Raw genomic sequence first — 13,489 nt, 5'->3', positions numbered from 1 at the left:
TCAGAAATTTTTCACCATCATTCACATATTTCTTCTCCCATTGGTAAAGAACAAGATTGGCATACGTGTTCGTCACCGGTGTACCCATTGCTACCGCTGTTTGCTGTAGGTAACACTTATTATCGAAAAGAAATATATTGTTCTTCAATACCAAATCCAATAACATGCAGATATTCTCTGTATGTCTAGTTGTAAACTTGGAGGAATGTATTAAGAAACTTCTTATTGAATCTATACCATGGTCATTGGGAATGACAGTGAATAATGAATTAATATCCATAACTACCATGTATAAACTATTGATATTTATATCTAATTCCTTTAAATTCAAGTAGCAATGTCTTAATTTAACAAGGAAATCAGATGTATCTTTAAGCACTGTTTTACATTTAATTAACAGGGGTTGTAATTGCTTCTGTAGATAAAGGGAAATAGGCTCAGTTATCCAGCCCTTTCCAGATACAATCGGTCTCATTGGGGGATTGTCCTTAGACTTATGTACCTTAGGAACTCTGTATAATTGTGGTATGACAGGGCATGATGCTGTAAAAAAATGAAACAGATCTAGTGTAATGTCATTTGACAACTGGAGCTCATATATACACATATTCACATAGCTAATACATCTTTTAACTTCCAATGCTGATATTTGTTTAAATGCTGCTTCATCTCTAAGTAATAACATTACAGATTGTATATATGCACATTTATCCATGATAACTATAGAGCCTCCTTTGTCCGCTTTCTTAATAATAATGTTAGGATTATCCTTCAACTCATTCATAGCTACATACTCCGAACGTGTAGTGTTAAAAAACGTATTAGTTCTTTCACAAGCATAAATTTGCCTAATATCAGACTCACACAAATTATTAAATGCTATTAAAACAGGTGGATAGCAAGGCATAAATACACTACGTCTTTTACACAAATTAATATCATAGCTTTCATTTTTAAAAATTAATTTCAATGCTATCGATCTAACAAATAATTTCAGGTCTGTTAGTACTTTTACCATATCCTCTTTACGAGTGGGTATAAAGCCGAGTCCTTTATCCAATACAGCAATATGCTCTGTAGTTAAGGAAAGAGCTGATAAGTTAATAATACCTGCCATCATCTTCTGGCTAATTTGGACTGTTTTGGCGGGCTATCGCTTTTCCGTTTTGCTTTCATTGCTGAATTTGCATCCCGAAATTTCGTTCTTCCCCTCGAGGTTGACCTAGCTGCATTATTCTTCTCCTTGTCCTTTACACGTTCTGCTTGTTGTAATTGAAACGGTTTAATAAAAAAATGTGTTAAAGTTTTTTGAGAAACGTGGTGAAGGGTTCACCTTTCCTTCATTACCCGACTTGGTGTGGTTGTCTGTAGTAGCCTGTTCCATAACCTGTACTCCATCATGCGTTGCTGATGAGGTCTTATGTGATAGACTAGCATCCAATCCGGATACCGTTTTCTGTCCTTCTTTCAGCGGTAGATTTAAAGATGCATTCACCAATTCTGGGAAGTCATCTAGCGAATCTAGAGGTGTATTGATAGACGCTTGCTCTGTGGAGTGTAATGCTTCCTTATTCACTCTACTAACAGATCTATTCCTGCAATCTAAAACATTGTAGGTTGTCTCATTTTTGGGCCAGGAAAATATATTCCCTATTTGATAATCAGCCATATCACGCAGGAGTTTTCTTTTTTTCACCACCTCTAGCCGATCATCTAACAACCTTAGTCTGTCCATCATAGAGTCATATAGCGACTGCATGTTAGCGAAACAGGGCATAGACAATACTTCATCTTCTTTTAGGATAATTTCTGATTTCAGCTCTTCTTCTATTTTACTAAAGAACTTATTCATTAATACCATGTAGTACTTGCTTAACTGAAGATTTAGACACTGCCATTGCTTAAGTAACTCGGGATATGTATTGCCGTATGACGGCATTTTTAGGATTCTTAAGCCACGCGGAGCTATGCCTTGTTTTATGTAGGCATCAAAACTAAAGTGCTGCCATTGCAAACGCTTGAAAGCTCCAACCTTTCTCTCTAGGACTTGTACATAACGCTCAACGTCTATTGTATTCAAAGTTGGAGCAGATTCCATACCTGTAGTTGGCAAAGTGTTCGACGCTATCTGCAAAAGAGGATTAGTTTCTTTATCAAAAAGAAACCTTAGTCGATTCTGAGAGTCCATTCGTGACTATAATAGACTACAATAGGCTGCAGTAGGCTGAGGCAAAACTCAACTTAGTAAAAAAGAAGTTCATACGCAAGCCAACGCACTAATATAAATCCAAATCCAAGAAACACGACAGTTGAGTAGGAAAAAACCTTTATGAAGACAACAAAGCTTTCAGGTTAAACAACCCTTTCTCAATGCATAACATAAGGTACAATAAAACACGCCTATTTAAATACAAAGTAACAATCATGTGACTCACAGCCATAATCACATGATTAATAAAATACAATTAAAATACACTTAAAATATTTATACAACATATCAAATAAGCAGTATCAAATAAATTCAACTTTATATTCAATATGTAGACATTACTTTAATCTAGTCTGTTGTATCTTTGTCAAAATAGGTTTTAATGATACACTAGCATTTAAACCTGGAATTATATCGGCTGAAAGTCTCACTATCCATTCATATTCCCTGAGGTCTAGGAGATTAGACAAATCTCCTCCTCTATTAGTTGCCGTTACACAATCAATTATTCTAAACTTAAAACTATGAGTAGCTCCATATATGAATGATGGTGAAAAATTTCTGAATAATAATCTCATTTTTTATCAGAGGTTTGTAGATGATTGTTTCCTCCTTTGGAAGGGGTCTTTACTTATGCATCAAGGACAAAACCCACATGGTTAGAATTGCTGGAGCCATGTCAGACTCCAAACCAGTTACAAGTGGCATCCCACAAGGCTCAGTCCTGGGACCTCTCTTGTTCGGTATATATTTCTCGGAGGGACAGGCTAACACGGAAGGACTGTGGCTAACCAAGTTCGCAGATGACTGCAAACTGGGCGCCATAATAGACTCTCCAGCCAACACAAGCATCCTACAAAAGGGCCTCATAGAAACAGAAAACTGGTGCCAGAGCCATGGCCTCAAGCTAAACGCCAAAAAGTGTATAGTCATCCCCTTTGGCAAAAACAAAGTGCCCACAAATTACGACATAGGTGGTAATCCATTAAGTATGGAAGAAGTAATTAGGGACCTGGGGACCCAAGTTGATAGCAATCTCTCATTTGACAACCATGTGGCCAAAGTGGTTAGAAAAACATTTTATATAGCTCACCTAATCATGAAGGGATTCACATCTAGATCAGGGGAGGTCATCGTGCCTCTTTACTCATCCCTCCTCAGGCCCATAATTGAGTACAATGCCCCTTTTGGGATGTACCTTACCGGACCCCAAAAGTACCTCACCAAGAGGATCAAAGGGCTCAAACAGATGCCATATGCTGCCCGGTTAAAGAAACTCCAGCTCTACTCAGTGGCATACTGCCTGCTCAGAGGCGATCTGTGCCTGACATATAAAGCCATGTCCAACCCGGAATTAATGGACATGCTGCACCTCAGAAAATCCAAATCCCATTGAGCTACTCGCTCGAGAGACTTGAACCTCAGCACTGAAATAAATAGGACATGCTGGAGGGACAGATTCATAACCCAGAGACTCCCTTCACTCTGGAATAAAATCCCAGTCCAGGTTAGGCAGAGTCCCTCATTGACTCTCTTCAATAGGAATCTTGAGTGGATGGGAGATAGTAGGTTTATCCCATGTTTCACTTCTGTGTCACTGTTAGACAGAGGCACAGTATACTAACCTCGAAAAAGGGCATAGCAAAATTAATTTAAAATGGGTGGCGAAAGCCAAACACACTCTGGCTAGGCTTATAAATACCCTAGGGCAGATAGCCTAGTATGAACCTATGAACCTATGAGTCACCTGTTGAGGAGATCCCATTGTGAGATGTGCTATAGCTAGACTGATCTGTGAATGTTTTATTCTTAAGATTGCAAACCATTTAAATGATGTTTCACCAGTTCCAATAATGCTTTTAACAAAAATGAGAGGCTGGCTGATTCAAATGCCCTTTTTAAGTCTATTAACAATGCTCTGTTCATTTGTTTTTATAAGTATCATGCATGTGATTGGTAACTGTGTGAATAGCTGTTTGACTAGGGTATCCTTTGTAGAATCCATCCATGCTGCCTTTCTGACTATAAAACCATATTTTGATATATCACCAATTAAGTGAAAATAAAATTGTTTTTCCACATCTTTAGGTAGGGTACAGAGTATAGCAACAGATCTGTAATCAGATGCATCCATAGACTAGTTAGTTTTAGGAACAGGTGTAAGCAAACAATAATACCTGACAGGATGTGTGCTAATGTGTAATTAATGCCTGCCCAGGGATGTTATGGGGCTTCACACCGCATTTGAGTTTGAGAATATTATTTTCTTCAGAAAGTTCATACTAACACAAATCCTTTTTAGAAAGCAAGTTTGTAATTTTACAAGAATAGTAATTAAACCTGTTCCTATGTTTGAGCCTTTGTAGGTTCATAGGTAGGTACTAGGCTATCTGCCTAAGGGCATTTATAAGCCTAGCCAGAGTGTCTCGGCTTTCACCACCCCATTGATTAATTAACTGATCCTCTGTCAAGCAGAGCCAATGAAGTGATCCCAGGGGTGTATTTTCTGTTACCCATCCACTCATCCAGGTTTCTCTTGAAGAGTGTTAGTGAGGGGCTCTACCTAATGTAGTTTGGAATTTTGTTCCAAAGCATGGGGAGTCTCTGTGACAGGAATCTATCCCTCCAGCATGTTCTATTTATTGTTGTGGTGAGGTTTAGGTCATGGCTCGCAGTGACTTGGATTTCTTTAGGTGGAGCATGTCCATCAATTCTGAGTTGGACATGGCTTTGTAAGTCAAGCAGAGATCACCTCTGAGTAAGCGATATGCCACTGAGTACAGCTGGAGTTTTTTCAGTCGGGCTGCATAGGACAAATGTTTGGGGCCAGTAATCCAATGGGTGAGGTACTTTTGTGGTCTCATCAGCTGTTGGAAGTGTCTTGCGAGGTACATCTCAAATGGGGCATTGTACTCTATAATGGATCTGATGAGTGATGAGTAGAGGGGCACTATAACTTCTTTATTTCTAGATGCAAACCCTTTAGTAATTAGATGGGCCACATAGAAGGATTTCCTAACTACTTTGGCAATATGATTGTCAAAGGAGAGATTACTATCTACCTGGGTTCCCAGATCTCTTATTACCTCTACTGTATTAAGGGGGCTGCCACCTATGTGGTAATTTGTGGGTGTTTTGTTTTTCCCAAATGGGATGACTATGCATTTTTTGGCATTTAACTTGAGGCCATGCCTTTGACACCAGGTGTCTGTCTCAGTAAGGCCCTTTTGGAGGATGTCCTTGTCAACAGGAGAGTCAGTTATGGCTCCCAGTTTGCAGTCATCGGCGAACTTGGTTAGCCATAGTCCTCCTGTGTTTGCCTGTACTTCTGAGAAGTATATGCCGAACAGTAGGGGTCCCAGGACCGAGCCTTGCTGGACACCACTTGTGACTGGTTTAGAGTCAGATCTGGAGCCCATTATTTTTACCATGGGAGTTCTGTCTATAAGCCAGTTGGCAGCCCATCTCATGATGTAGGGGTTTATGTTCAGGCTGGTGAGTTTTTCTATAATACCCGAGTGGGGAATGGTGACGAAAGCCTTGGTGAGGTCAAGGTAGGCTGTGTGAACCACCTTTCCCTCATCTGTGGCCTTGGTGACTGTCTCAAATAAGTCAACCAGGTTTAGTAAGCATGATCTGCCCTTAACAAAGCCGAACTGGGTCAGGTCAAGTATTTGGAGGTTCCCAATGTCTTTGTTAATGAGTTCCATGATGATACGCTCCATAGCCTTGCAGACCAGGCTAGTCAGGCTTATGGGGCAATACTTACCAGGGTCAGTTGTGGCCCCTCCTTTGTGGAGTGGAATAACTGTTGCTGTGCACCATTCTATGGACACGTAGCCTGTGGAGAGGCTGAGGCTGGTGTTTAGGTGGGGGGTTAGTTCATTCTGTAGTTTGTGCAAGACGCAGCCTGGGACACCATCTGGCCCCATTGACACTGTGTTTTTGGCTTTGGAAAGGGCTATTTTCACCTGTGCATCTGTGATTTCCGGGACACTACACTTTTCCGGTATTGTTGTGGCCTCTCTTGGGGTTGAGGGGGGTGAAGTTTGCACTGAATCTATATGCCAGGATGTTGGCAATATCAGTATATTTTGTGCTATTTTGCACTAGTTCAGTGCATATTTGCAAGTTGCCACTTAGATTCTTAACATAGCTAAAGAAGGCTTTGTGGTTATCTTTTGAATCCTTGGCTATTTTTCTTTCAAAGTTAGCCTTGAATGATTTTATGAGGGACCTTAGTTTCTTACTGATACTGATCAGGGATGTCTTTCCTTCTTGGGATTTGATTTTTTTTTCTGAACTAGTTTCCTCCTTCTATTGTATAGCCTGTTTATGGCAGTGGTCCACTAGACTGTTTTCCTTCTCTTAGAGGAGTGAGTCTTGGTTTTGCTAGGAATGGCACGATCCATGCATCCTTGTAGGTGCTCAAAGAGTGCATTTGTAAAGGTTTCTGCATCTTGGGCAGTGTTATTCTTTAGCGTGGGGGCTGTGAAACTTACTGCCTCTGTCTTAAGTAAGGTGAAGTTTGCTTTAGAAAAGTTTTTTACTGTGGTTTCCTTAGTTGGGAGTGGTGGTGGGGTGTGGACATCCAGAGTGATTAGTTTTTGGTCTGATCTAACCAGTGACGGATTGACCTCTGGTGTGGAACACCTGTCGCCCATGTTTGTGATGACCAGGTCCAATATGTTTTCACCTCTGGTAGGGGAGTTTACCACCTGATCCAGGGCATTTGAATTGATGAATTCCAGGAAGAGCTGGGCCTGGGAGTTTGTACTTGAGTAGTTTTCCCAGTTAATGGTAGGGTAATTGAAATCGCCCAATATCAAGGTGTTCGGTAGGACCTTCATGTTTTCCAGTGTTTCCAGAAAGGTGGAGTGGTGGTCCTGGGTCATGGATGGTTATTTGTAGCAGGCCACAATTTGCATTGCAAATTTGCCTGATGTTAGTTGCACATGGATGATCTCAGAGGTATCATGCTGTGCCACTAACCTGGAGGTGTAGGTTTCCTTGATGAATATGGATACACCCCCTCCTTTAGTGTTTCAGTCCGTGTTCTGTGGCCGAAACATGTGGTAAGAGTTGTAGTGCAGTAGTCCTGGGGTGCTCTCTGGGGCCTTGAACCAGGTTTCAGTTCCTGCACAGATGTCAACATTCTCCATACTGAGGAGTGCTTCGAGAGTGTGCATTTTGAGATTTAAACTCCTGGCGTTGAGTAGCATAACCCTCAGTTTTTTGTTAATTGTGCTATTTACGGAGGTGGGTTTGACTTTTGAGCCTTGCCTAAAAAGGCACTATGGGGGCAGCAAGAGCCTTGGCCAGTATTCGAAAGCCTAGGGGTGAAAGGTGCAAGCCGTCTCTTATGAAGCAACCCGGCTTGTCGAGCATGTCGTCCCAGGCTGACAGACACTGGATCCCCTTTGAATGACACCAGAAGCTTATCCAATTGTTGAAATTGAAAATTTTTTCTTTATACTGAGGTATCATTCTTGGTGAGGGCAGGATGCTACTCAGGGTCAGGGTCATACCAGCCTGGGCTACATGATCAGAGAGCTCTTCCATGTCTCTTTTCATGTAGTCCAGGGAGGTACATCTCAGGTCATTCACACCAACATGAACAATGATAGAGTCATATTTGTACTTGTTCTGGAGTGACCTGAGTGCTTGTGTTATGTGGCGGATTCTGTCTCCCGACAGGCAGCTAACAGTAACCTTCTGCTTGTCCAGCCTAGTGAATGGGACGTCAGTGTGCCTGACTATAGAGTCACCTATTACTAGTGTGTTAAGTATGTTATTTCACCTTAAGGGCTGTGATTGTGAAGCACACTGATTTTGTGTTTTATGTGTTATCTGGTTTGTGACGGGAGGTGCAGGTTGTTTGGATGTCTGCTTTGGAGGTCTCTGATGCTTTTGTAGGTTTTTATTTAGAGCCTCTGAGTATGATTTTGTGTATTTATTGCCAGTGCTGGTTTAGTAGGTCTATTTGTGGCTGGAGGTGTGGTACAAGTGCTAACCTTCTCCTCTTGACTGTCTGTTCCAGTCTTGGGTGAAGACAGCTTAGCCTCCAGTTTGGCTGTATAATTGTATCTCTCGCATATGTTAGTGTTTTGTACCCTCTTTACTTTAGGCTTTATCTAAATTTCTTCATCTGAAAGATCCAGAGGTATGCAAAAGACTTTGCTGTCACTCTCACTCAGTCTCTCACAGACATCTCTGTTTCAGAAAATGTTTGCTAACACAAATCCTAATAATCAAGTAAAATATGTTCCTATTTTGAGCCTTTGTCCCCCATTTATTTTAGGTTGATCCAGATACTTTGATATGAGTCAACAGATAATACTTTCAACTGTCCAGATTTTTGCAGAATGTGCAGATTTATGGCTTGTTTTTTGTATTTGGTCCCATCCTCATAAAATGTGTATTTTTCTGGAAAAGCATTGGGGATTGAAATCATTAAATAATGACAGACATTTGAGTTTCAAGCTTCATATCCTTCAGATAATACATGCTAAAGGAAACCCTGTTGTTCTAGCAACTTTCTAAGTTTATAAGGGCAATATTTAAAATTTCTCATTTTTAGTCATTTGTCCCTCGTTATTTGTGGCTCTGTCCAGATTTTGTGCAGAGATGTTGACAGGTATAGTCAAGAGGTGGGCAAACCTCTTAACTGATGCTATTGCTGCCAAGGATCACTCTTACTCTTCACACACACACACACACACACACACACACACACACACACACACACACACACACACACACAAACTCTGTCCTGCATTCATGCACACATTCACTCGCACACAGATAGAAACATAAACACACAGACCCACTTATTTCGTTTTGATGTTTTTTTACACTGGCTAAACAGCAGAAGCACTGCTTAGTGAGTGTAAATTAATGGTGGCCGTTAGTTTTTTCAGTCCGAGCTCCATGGCTGCTTGCTATGCTGCTGTGAAGTGGCAAACTTGTTTTTCAGTGGGCATTACTTGTACATTAATACCCTGCTGGAGAACTTTTGTTCTCCAGGCAGGGTGCTTATATACAGTTCACCCGTTCTCTAATTGTAGACTATTTCCAATTGGATGAGAAAAAAAAACATGTAGTAACAGTTTGGTTGTAGATCTCACAAAACAGCTTGGCTATATGTTGAGCAGTTGTTGTTTGTCTTTCGGCTTTTTCCCAGTAAGAGGTCGCGCAGCGGAACTCCGGTCCACTAATGATTGGCAGTAGATTTTTATGAAACGCCGAGGTGCCAGCTCGACGCCCAACCTTCAACGAAGGCACACCCATTTACACACGCATGTCTTTCGAACGCTACCCAACTGCTGGGAGGACATGCAGACTCCACACAGAAGGCACTCCCAAGCCAAGCCGAGAATTGAACAGGAGAACTTCTTGCTGTGAGGTAACAATGCTACCGCCGTACCACCACGTTTCATCTATATGTTGAGCAGTTAATTTCAGAAAATTGGAGTGTAGGAACAAGTATTTATCTCATCTGTCAGTATCACTGGATTCTAATTATTTCATACTTGCTTTTGATATTAAGGACCTAGAGTAGAAGGCAGGAAATTCAAACAAATTATCCTCAAAGCCTGAAGTGTTGGACTCTAGATTTACTTGTGAGGGTTTGGGGACAGTAAGCATTTTGATTTAATTAATTAGTTGAATGATTAACTTAGTTTGCTTGTTTTCTGTTTACCTAAGGTTGTCAGTAAAGGCATCTAGTGCATTCAAAGACTGATAGGGAGAACTCAGCATCTTTGTGTCTTTTTATTGAAGACATAGCACAGATGAGGCTACATTCGCAACAGTTTTTGCATGTTGTCTCAGTTCACAAGAGTATAGTCATTTATTAATATTGGGTTGGTCTGTTTTCCATCCCTTCTAAACTCTTGTCTCTGACTTTTAATAGCTGGATAGTGTCCCATGTCAGTCATGGGCCTTCTTTGTCTCACTGGGAAGTTCTTATTGTAAGAATATTGTTATGATCACTCTGTGCTGGGACTGGGTTGCTGTCTTTAAAAATTACAGTCCATTTAATGTTTTTTAGTTCTGAGTCAATCCTTTGCTGTGCTGAATTTGGAAAAGAGTGTGAGTATATTATAACTGATTTTGAGGTTTATGCTTTCCAAGACCAGTAAAGCATGACTGTTTATTGTCATTTAATGCATTATGGAGTACTGAATTATATTTTTTTCCTGTAATGTTCGTAATTACTATATAAGGTAAGGAGGAATTTAATGTTTACCAACATAGTCTTGCTGGTTAAATAACATTTTGGCAAAATTTAAACTTATTAAGAGTGCTACTGACATTTTGTCTGTAAGGTTTAGACTACTTAGCTCAATCACCATGTATCTATTTTTTATGTAGAATATCAGTGCAGGTTTGCATATTGTGAAGGTGCTGGTGAAGGAATGTATAGAATTACAATATTTAGTTTTGATGCATTTAAAAATTCTAGATGCATCACTATAGAGTTGACATCATTATATTTTGCCTAAGAATGACTTGCTGTTATATACATGGATAGACATTTTCTTTCTAATAAAGGCACATTTCCTCCAACTTTTTGCAATGGTTTATTATTAAAGAAGCAATGTAGCTTTGTTACAGTCAGTAGGATGTGTACTGCTGTTCTTTGAGCCATGGATCTATGACATTAATGTTGTTGGGTTAAATCCAACAATCCAAGATTCAAATGATGCCACTTTATTGTTTGTGCTGTTTGTATAACCCCCTATTGTAATTTTGGGACTCAAAATGCCAAGTCATGACCTGTCAAAAAAACATATATATATATATATATATATATATATATATATATATATATATATATATTGAGCATCACTCTCCTCCTTTAAACTTTTTATTTGTAGGGGACAAGTCCCCTGACACCCCATATGGGAGGCAAGTACCCCACATCCACCAAATTTATATATATACGAATTCTAAGGTCATCATACCTCTGTGAAAGGGAAATATTCTGAGAAATGGCAGTCTCAGACCTTGTATACGCAAGTCTGGATTTTTGGCTATTCAGTCTGCACATTACAGGACTCTGCATTCCAAGTCCTGACAATTCAAATGTTTTGTTTGTATTCATGGTTACATATTATCGCAACCACATGTTGGAGTCGACAGAATTCATAAACTTATATCGAAACTACTTAATCCTGCAGTGGAAAGAGGACTGTAAACTCCAAATTTGTTTCTATTACATTGCTTCTGAAACCGGGAGAGGAAAAACTGCAAAAATTCCTCCTCCTGGAGAGTGTCCTTTACTGGCTTAACTGAATGCTACATTTGCTTAAGGCATACAGTAGCAGCTTGCCAGTAACAGCACCTCTTTGGGCATGTCATTAAAGTGCTTATTTACATGTGCTTTTGTAACCATTTTATTTCAGTCTCACTTTACGTAGGGGTGAAGTAAGGCATGCAGTCTGTTTGTGTTCCATGCAGTGCGGTCTTCTTTTGAAATTGATGGTAGTCTGTTTTCAGAAAGGAGTACTCTGTAAGAATAAAGACAATCATGACTATATCCGATTGAGGAAGAATCGCTGCATGTTAATGTAATAACTGCTGCATTATTTTTTCTTCCCTGTTCATTTTAGTTTGCATTAACTCGCGGCGGTAAAGGATGCTGCTGGGTAAGACGATTTGGGCTGTTATTCCTGTTCCTGTTTTAGAACTCAGGTGACACAAAACTGAGTTGGAGTTCACACACCCCTTTTTAGTTTACAATTAACTCCTTTCTTGAAAACATCAGGAATTATACCGTGTTGCAAATGTGGTTGTGATAATATGTAAGTATCGTATTTATATAATTGCAGTTTTAAGATATTTATTATTTTTATGATAAAGGAAGTTGTTATTTGTTTGTGCCTTGTGCCGGGGTCCTGAGATTTGAATATTGTCAATAGATTTGGAAATAGTAAAGGGAAAATATTATCCCTCAGTGCTTTCCATTTAGAAATGAACTGAAGTTCTGTTAATAACAATTTCTCTACCACTGAAGAATAGTAATAAGTATATTGTAGGTGTTTCCATGGTAACATGTTCATAGGTTAATACTAGATTAACTGCCCTTGCGAGACATTGTAAGCCTAGCCAATTATCCCTTGTGAGACTCAAACCCTGCACCTTGCGTTTGTAAGGCAAACACCTTAGCCATTAGGCCACCCTCCCAACCTGTAATGTATGCTTTACAGTATGAGGTGCTAAGATGGTTTTTAAGTAATTTGTAATATTATTATTGCATTTTGTTTCATGGACTTGTCTATTATTATTTCTTTTTCTTTGTGCTGTTATATATTAATTACATACACTATAAATCATGCTTTTGTTATTTGTTTTAGACTTGTAGCAATGTTAATAAATGTGTGAAAAATAATGTGCTGTAGTTTTAAACAGATGGGGATTATAGTAGGTAAGGGGGGTATGGATAGGACGTATCTATTTATAGTTGGGTGGAGAAGTGAAACAGACCACGCCTTCCAGTCAACAGGAGTCAGTCAGCTTGCTCGTGCACTGAACTATTAGGGCTGAAGTAGCATGACATTGGGTAGAAGGGAGTACAACAATCTGTTTATATTTTTGTAAAAATTCACTGCACAGCTGTGTCAGAATCATGGCATCATGAACAGTGTGTACCCATAGTTCTCAACTGTCCAGATTTTTGCAGAATATCACAATTTGTTCTTCTTATTTTTGGATTGTTCCTCATAAAATTTGTGGTTTTATGGCAAATCATTGTGGATTGAAGTCACTAAATAATATTAAATAACGACAGACATTTGAGTTTCAGACTTCATATTCTTCAGGAAATAAATAGTGATGCAAAATCTGTTATTCTAGCAACTTTTAAGTTTATAGGAGCAATACTTAAAATCTGTTCCTATCCTCCCTCCATTATTTCTGGCTTTGTCCAGATTTCTTGCTCTGAGAGGTTGAGAGGTATGTGTTCACCTCCTGTAACAGCTTGTTTTACTGCAGAAGAAATCAGTGCAACCTTCACAAATGGCTCACAGGTAGAACCCACTCAGTCAAAATAGGGGAAGCCACCTCTAGTAGTAAGCCTGCAACAAGCCATGTACCCCAAGGATCAGTCTTGGGGCCTCTGCTGTTTGGGATATACTTTTCTGAGGTGCAGGCCAAAACCAGTTCGCTGTGGCCGACCAAATTTTCAGATGACTGCAAGCTGGGTGATGTCATCAGTTCCCCTAGTAATGTCAACATCCTGCAAGAGGGCCTTACCCAAACCAATGCCAGAAACAT

Source organism: Protopterus annectens, chromosome 13.part0 (assembly GCF_019279795.1).
Source record: "Protopterus annectens isolate FY-2018-M chromosome 13.part0, PAN1.0, whole genome shotgun sequence".
Lineage (NCBI taxonomy): Eukaryota > Metazoa > Chordata > Ceratodontiformes > Protopteridae > Protopterus > Protopterus annectens.
The sequence above is the reverse complement of the archived record's forward strand: the minus strand, read 5'-3'. Positions refer to the sequence as shown.